This window comes from Microtus oregoni, unplaced genomic scaffold (genome assembly GCF_018167655.1).
Source record: "Microtus oregoni isolate MIOR12 unplaced genomic scaffold, Mior012 000074F_ref0000038, whole genome shotgun sequence".
NCBI classification, from domain to species: domain Eukaryota; kingdom Metazoa; phylum Chordata; class Mammalia; order Rodentia; family Cricetidae; genus Microtus; species Microtus oregoni.
Genome location: NW_024544004.1, coordinates 2,694,405 through 2,703,198, shown reverse-complemented (window position 1 = coordinate 2,703,198; position 8,794 = coordinate 2,694,405).

The following is an 8,794-nucleotide window of genomic DNA, read 5'->3' as shown; positions in this document are numbered from 1 at the left end:
GAGCAGGGAAGTATATATCTTAATTAAGGGAGCCATTTTAGGGTTGGCAAGAGTTTGACTTTAGAGGGGTTCCTAGGGGTCCAGAGAGATGTCCCAGCTAGGTCCTTGGGCAGCTGAGGAGAGAGAGCCTAAAAAATACTAAGTTTTTTTTAAAAAAAAATATAATGTTTTTGAGGTCTCTTGGACAGTCCATACCTACAACTCAAAATAAGGCCCCTCATGCCTAGTGCTCTGTTTTGGTTAGATAATCTATGGTTCTTATGGAAGAGCATTATTAGCCCAGATAAGAAATTTTTACTTAAACTATATAGGTACATGCAGATGTACTTAAGGTATTTTAGGTAGTTAGTTAATAGTGTGATCTTTTATGGATTTTTTTCAGATAGCCTTACTGGTGTTTTACCCTTCATCTCTATTAATCTCCATCCCCTTCCCTAATAAGAGCCCCCTAGCTTGTCTATTTCCCCTTTCTCTTGTACACTGTTAGTTCCCTCTCTATCACCCTGCCCACCATCGCCCACTGAAAAATAGCCCCTTTTTACCTTCCTGGTTTTTGCACTTACTCCAGGCAATACTCACACCTGAAGGTTTGGAGCTAGTAACCTTAGATGAGAGAGAACATATCTTTCTGGGTCTGGGTTATTTCATTCAATAAGATCTTTTATTGCCCTTGTTTGTCTCCCAGAGGTATAAGGTAAGTCCCTGTTACTGAGACATCATGCACTTCTGACATAGAGCCCAGAGGACTTGAGCTGGATCTGATGTAAAAGCCTCATCATGGAGGACTAGCTATCATTGTACCAAAGGGTGCCTTGTAAGCTTCCAAGGGAGAGAAGTAACTGTTAGTACTACCTATTTATGACAGCTATGAACCACATGGATGACCAGCACAGCACAATAGGTCTTAGGGTGCAATAGTGGCATGTATGCTTTGGTGGGAACCAACAGCTCTCTAATTTGCCTTTCCCATTAAACAAGTGGAAAATCATGCCTGGAACTGGAAACTTCGCCAATTACCTGGGCTAGTAAAGTCATGGACCCTGGAGGAGAAACTACAGCCACCGACACTTTACTGAACCAGCATAATCCCCTAACTACATTCTAAATAGTCATTCTTATATATTAGATTGTGTCTCCTAGAAAAGATAAACTCATAAAGTCTCAACAATATGGCTGCCTAAAATGAAGTAAACAAGGATGACACCAATAAATGTGTTAACATGGACATGGGAGTGCCCAAGGAGCCTCAACCCTACACAAAGAACTACAGGCAACTAAAGAATGCTGAGAAAAATAGAAAAAGTCTTCCTAAGGGAAAAGCACACCAACTGAATTTCAAATGGTCAGCCCTGAAAACAGATGCATACAGTCTGAGCAGTTTGTATTTATACATTTAGGATATGTGTATCTGTAAAACAACAATTAAAGAATATGAAATCATGAATTTAAATACAGAGCAAGGAGAGATGATTGAGAGTTTTGAGAGAGGAAAGGGAAAGGAGAAATAATGCAATTATATTATAATCTCAAAAAGTAAAACATATTAAAAAAATAAAAATCAGCTCCAAATCAATATGATACTTCAGATTAGATTCAAGACAAATGACAGTTTAGTAGATAAATTTCTGCTGCCTCATGGATATTTTGAGGGTGTGTTTCAGGTCATTTCAAGATCATTAAAGAGTAAATCTAAAAAGGCAATTGGTATATAATGAAAGTAGAATCAATAACCCCCAAAAAAGGTACAAGGTTGTCCAAAATTGTTCTCTTTTCCCTATGACTTTCACATGATAGTCTCTTAATACCCAGCACCTTTATTCTGAAGCACAAGCACAACTACGTGTGTGAGCCATAATTCCATTTAGTCTGTTTTAAGGGGTGGTATATACTGGTTACCCCTAGCCCACAAAAGAATATCAGGTGCTGACAGAGCGAGCCTCTTCCATTCAAGAGATTGGCTCTGGACAGTCCTCATTATACCAAATATTATTATACAAAATTCTCTCCAACTTTTTCAGCTCAACACTTCTAGCCACTCCACTCCTCGAACACAAAGGAGTCCTATTTCATTCCTATACTTTTCTCTCCCCACACATAAAACTCACTTGGAACCAGATCACTCAAGGTTAGGGCTAGTTTCCTTCCCTTTGTCTTCTAGTTCCCTTGATACACTATGATTTCCCAGAGAGACCTAACTTGGAAAACCAATCTGGCTTTCTATCCCACCTCAGCTTGAACCCTGGAAGAATTAGCCAGAAGACTTGAGGAAAATACAGTGATCCTAGAGAATGTTGGTCCAATAAATAAAATTACAAATAGCCTTACATTTAATAATCATAAAAGTTTCAGAGCAAATGTTCTTTAAAAAATGTCATAATATTATACCAATTGCATTGAATCGTCCTAGGATGTTTGTTTAAAGTACAGAGAACTGAGTTCACCCCAGAGCAGTTGTCTAAGCAAACAAGTATTTGATTACAGAAAGTCTGAGAGAGGATACCAGAAAACACTAAGGAAATGAGAGGGAAGGAAAGACAGACAAAAAAGTTTTGCATGTGCTAGTCAATTACTCCTGTGGGCAACTGGAGCTCAATCCCACTGGGAACTTGAGGAAAGATAGAGCACACATGCCAGAACTATGCTGTTGAATAGGAGAGGGAGGGGTGTGTTTGAATACCAGTTTTCAGTTACTTGTTGAAACCATGCTTGGATGACATTAATTCCTTGATCTTTCTGATATGCAAAATCAAAGCTGTCTGGAAAAAAAAACAGACTCTGAATATTGGAGATAGGCTGAGTTGTTCGAAATGGTAAGGGCTGAACAAACACCCTGACATCATCTGCTCTACCAAATAAATCAACATATCTGAACAGGGCTGGGATCTATATTTTAAGCAAGTTGGATATAGAGAATGAAGAAAATGTAGCATAAGTTAGTTGGATTTCTAACTTCCCAAAGGCTCTATGACTAAGAAAGACACTTTTATCTTGTTATCCCAACCCACATCAAAAAGATTCTAATTTTAATAAGCCCTGTTTTTTCTTATAATAAAAGTATAAGACTTGAACCTACTATTCACCATTTTAATCTCTGAGCTGAATTTCTTTTTGTACCAAGGGAGCTATTTTAGAAGAACCCTGTGAACTTAAATAGGGAAAGTGATTCATTGGCATGTTCAGTCCGTTTCATGTTTATGTCAAGATGGAGAAATCAGATGGTGCTAAATGTCCTGTCAGGTCAATACTTGATGACTTCATAGCTTTCACCAGCATTCTTAATGGTTTGACATTTAGCACTCAAGTCTAGGAGCTTGTTGTCAGCTCTTTGTGAAGGAGAAAGCCAGGGCGATACTATTGAAAGGTTTGGCTTTTTTTTTTTTCAAAAGATTAGTTAATGCACTAGGGCATGGATTTCATTACATGATCACATAACACTGAGTAGCAGAACATATAGTGAGTGATCTAAAAATAATTACTGCTCAGATGTCAATTAGCCAAAAGTTGGCCATGAGCTGGGCTTTGGAAATGGGAAGCTGGGGGCTAAGAGTGTACTTTCCTAAGACGCTTAGCTTTGATATGATTTCAGGTTGGACAGGAATAAAATCAAACTCCTGCTACTTCAATTCTCACTCACGGCTCCTTCCTATTTCCCATAGCCATCCCTCATACTGTGCTAACAGGAGCTACAAGGGTCAGTAAATGGCTGTCACCATCCTTTCTTAGAGTTGGAAGCCATCTTAATCCACTAAATACCAAAACAGAGTGGACCTAATGTCTATTTGTGTTAAGACACTGTGCTTTTTCTAGAATACTGTCTGGCTTAGAAACATGCAAGGAATGAACAGAGACCAAAGGAGGAAATGATACACACACTCTTGATATGGTTTGATTATTTGACATTTGGTCTTCCTCTCCAAAACATAACTTCAGTTCAATCATATGAAAAACATCAGACAAATTCCAACAGAAGGGTATCCTATTAAATACCAGATAGGCACACTTTCAATGACCTGTTTAAAAAAACCAAGAAAAATGTAAAAAACTGTCACAGCTAAGCCTAAAGAGACATGACAACGAAATGTAACCATGGTATCTTGGAGGGGATCCTTAAACAGAAAAGTAACATTGGAAAAACTAAGGAAATTTGAATAAACCATGGGCTTGGAAAATGATAATGTTTTCAAATTGGCTCATTAACACTAACAAATATGCCATGCTAACATAAGAGAATATTAATGGAGGAATTGTATGCTGAGGAGAGGGCATAGAATAGGGCATCTTACTTTTGGCTTCATTTTTACATAAATATAAAGTGTTCTAAAACAGTCTATTTAAAAATGCAAGGGAGGAAGGAAGAAGCAAAAGTAAAGGAAGGGAAAGGAAGGATAGGGACAAGAGAAAGGGAGGTACAAACAAAGAGAGGGAATGGAGAATGACAGTAATGCATGCGGGGAAGAAAGGAAATGTAGCATTAGCTGTGCTGTAGGTGAAGGCCAAGCCTTGTACAAAAACACAAATGGGAAATTCTGCTATTTTATTGCATTTATTATTATTGTGGATATGTGTCTGTGGTGTGAGGAGGTGGGTCACATGTGAAGGCAGAAGGCAACTTTCAGCACTGTATTCCTCCTCCCACAGTAGATTCTGGGGATCAAATTCAGGTCACCAGGCTTGTTCAATAAGTCTTTTTACCCACTGAGCCATCTCACTGGCCCCATAAATAGAAAATTCTCACAACACACAGTGTAGGTACAGATAAGAGGCAATTGTCCCACAGTGCCCCTAGCAAGAAGAATTTTTTTCTTTCTTTTTTATTGATTTTATTGAGCTGTACATTTTTCTCTGCTCCACTCCCTTTATCTCCCCTCCTCTTCAACCCTCTCCTATGGTCCCCATGCTCCCAATTCACTCAGGAGATCTTAGCAAGAAGAATTTAAGGGATCAAATTTGCACTTTAACCCTGAGTGACACAGTGTTTGGTACCGCATGGTTGCCCTGTTTGATTGGGTGTGGAATTTAAAATGGATCCACTACTCTAGGCTCATTTGTCTTAGGAGACATCCTCTAGTTTTCAGACTGCCGATACATCCAAGAAAAGTGGGAGACCCAAGTCTGTCTAGATCTCTGCACCCTTATTTATATGGTTTGCATGACTTATTAGCTAATTTGAGAGAAAGTAGAAGTAAAAGCCGACTTGTTATCTTACTCATACTTGTCTTTAGACTAGAGTCTTCCCTAGTCCCTTACTCATTTAGAACTAGCTGGAGTCAGTCATTGCCTTATCTGGTACAATCTGCTGTCTCATTCCATTCTGAATGTACGACCTCTGCAGTGAAGGAACGGGTAATGAGGGACTTCTCACGGATGGTATGCTTGGGAGATACAGACATGAACTCTGGGAGTTGAGATCACACCATCAATGGAAGAGTTGTTTATAGACTTCCCCGTTGCAGGGTTAGCAGAGAAGATAAGCAGTGATCAAAAGACCAAGGCCCTGATAGTTTCATACATTCATCAACACACAGTTCTGTTTCCTCCGCTTCAGCTACCTTTACCAATGGCCCAGCTTCTGGTCTGTTGAAAGACAAATACTAGGTCACTAGGAGCCTTGGTGATTAATGTAAGTATGGTTCCGAGCCTGAGACCCTCCATTTTATTTCAGTCCTGTCTCTAACTAACTAATACACTCTTCAGTGTTCACGATGACAGACACTTCAGAGTGGTGGCAGCACAAAAAAAAAAACAAAAAAAAAACGCTGATGAACTGTGCAAGCCTGTTATTCCATTCATACCAATCATAGCCAGCAACTCAGAACTAACTAACACAACCAGAAAGACAGTGGGAACTTAGCAAATGGCTCTCGCTGGTGTTTCCCGGGGTGCTTTTCTTGATTGTCTTAGAGTTTTCATCAATGTTTTCTTTTTTTAATTTCAAATTCACGAGTCTACAGGTTGGAGTCAACATGGGGTGGGGAAAATAGATTGGAAAGTTCTTTGGCTAATACCATACAGCTAGCAAGATACCATCACATAGGAATCAAGTTCTACTAGTAAGTAAACTTATGTTCTGTTCTTCCTTCTTGGTCACAATCCTTCCTAAAGTTTCATTCTCCCTGGGTTTCACTGATGACACCTTTAACCACTAAATATGTCTCCATCCTATGTTTCTTTCTTGAGTTTCAAGTCAGGTTGTACAATGTCCCACATATACTTTAAGACCAACATAGATTGGAATGAACTCATTATGCCTCCTCCTTTGGGGACTTCCACTTGCAGCAAATAGCACCACTGTACAATCAACTAGCAAATCAGAAGCGTGGAATTCTTGTACCCTTTTCTATACGCTGCCACAAGCAACGAGTGAGCTTTCTGGGGTCTTTGTCCTAAAAAAAAAAAAAAGTCTCCAGTCACTCGGCTGCTTCCTCTCCCTGTCCTCTGAATCCTTTATCTTCAGTCCTAGCCTTTACCTACATTGATCTTCCCATAAGTCTAATTCCATCCTCCATTCTCAGTCTCAAATGCTTCTCGACTTGGCAAAATCCTCCTCCTATAGTGCCACTGCTCTGTTATTTTTCTAGCCTCATTATTCTGACTTTATCTCTGGCGCATAGTATCCAGCAGATTGAAAGTACATTGGTCTTACAAACAGCCATGCAGCTGTTGCCTGACTGCCCTGTACCCACTTCAAGACTCAGTTCAACAACGACTGTCACTTCCTCTATGAATGTGTGGTGACACATGCCCCCCCCCCACACACATAGTTGTTTACTCTCTCTCTTTTGCCTTTGTCCTTGAAATTGATGCTTATCATTTTGAATTTAAATTCTTTGGTCAAATGCCTGCTCGTCACCAATATGCTGACAGATCTCTGAGAACAAAGACTAGGCTCTGCTCATCATTACTTCTGCAGCTGCTAGCCCAGTGGTCATAAATACACATCTAAATTATGCTGGAATTTGTTACCAGTGAATTGCAAACTCACTGAAGGACACAGAGAAAAATGAGTCCACTCCAAACCCTGATACCAAGGTTTGACAGTGACATGACTTGCTTCATTGTAGAATAATTTGGCAATAACACTCACAAATAGATTCAAATATCCTGAGAGGAGCCATTCCTTTATCAGTTCTATTTCTTTTCTTCTTCGTTGTGTCTGAGATTCAAAACCTAAGAGTCGTTAAGATTGTCAGTGTCTCTGTTTCCACTCATAGTCAACGGAAATTACTAATGCCTTCCTTTCCTATAGCATGGGGATTTTATTTAAGTATGATTGGATGCTGTCTGTAAAAATGCTTTGACTTCAGAGCCACACCACAGCCGAGACTCGGCAGCCCACCACTTTGATTTCAACTTCTCAGTTTACTCTCTCACTTCCTCTATTGACTTTTCTTCCCCTGCAGCCTGCAAGCCAGCAGAAGCTAAAGGAGAAAGAGATTTGTGATTTCCGCTTCCACTCTAGTTCCACTTAACTAAGGAGAAAGGTATTGTGAATAAAATAAAACAGAGGCTCCTGTGCCACAAATTAAAACACTGTCATTAATGGCTGAGACTTCAGAACAAGAGTAAAAGGGGGTTACAGTTTAGAGTCTTGGGCTGGAAATGATTACGACACTACTCAGAAACTCCACATCCATCCATATGTAAGTAAATACCCCATGTGAAACAGCCTACCAAACCCAGGAGATTTTTTTTAAAGTACTAATCTCTTTAAAAAGAGAGGACTTGGAACTGAATGTGGAAAAGAAGAATGTTATAAGAGACAAAGAAAAACTGTTGAAGCGAAGAGCCGCAGATTTCAGGGGACTGAAAAGACATGATAATAAAGTGTGATCGCCTGACACTCCATTCTATGGGGGTTGAGAATCCTGTCATGAAGGGCATTAACGGATCAACTGACAAAAGCATTGTAAGGACCGTATAAATGTGTTAGATCACTATTAAGGTGATAGGGGTTGATAATTCTACTATTGTTGTGCTTTAAAAAAAATCTCTGCTTTTAAGAAAACATTCTAAAATACTTAAGAGTAAAGATTCATAATGCAAGCAACTTATTCTATATGATTCAGGAAAATATTGTTAGAGAAATAGGTAGGTAAATGGATGGATGGATGGATGGATGGATGGATGGATGACATAGAAATAAAATTAGATAAAATATTTACAGTGAGTGAATGTAGCTAAAATCTAGGAAACGATGAAGACACCCTCTCCACTATTCTTTCCTGCTTTTTGAAACGGAGGTTCAATTCCTAGGCTGGCGTGGAACTCACTAGGAAACACAGACTAATCTCAAGCCTCAGCTTCCCAACTGTTGGAATTAGAGGTGCTACGTTTTTTTCTTCTTACAGCTCTTCTACAAGTTTGAAAGTGAGTCCACATGAAAGTTTTTTAAAATTATGTCTGAGCAAGACATTACATTCGTGATATTTGAGTTCAATGTCCATGTGTCTATTTATTATATGTATGTATGTATGTATTTATACATGTATACACACATATTCAGAAACCATTTCTGTGCTATACTAAAAGGTACAGGGACTAAAGAGACAAGCCTAATTTTTGTCTAAATGGCTTCTTTCTAGTTGAGAAGAGAAGACCTAAACACATAAAGTCCTGACCATCAAGAGGGTAGTAGCAGCAAAAGGAGGGGGGCAAAATGTTATTTCAGAGAGTTACAGGGGAGGCAGAACATGAGGGAGCCCTTTGATCTAGTAAAGCATAGAAAAATAAAAGGTACCATCAGCAAAGTGGACAGTGAAAGCTGAGTGGCAAGGTGGGAAAACACAGCCTGTCA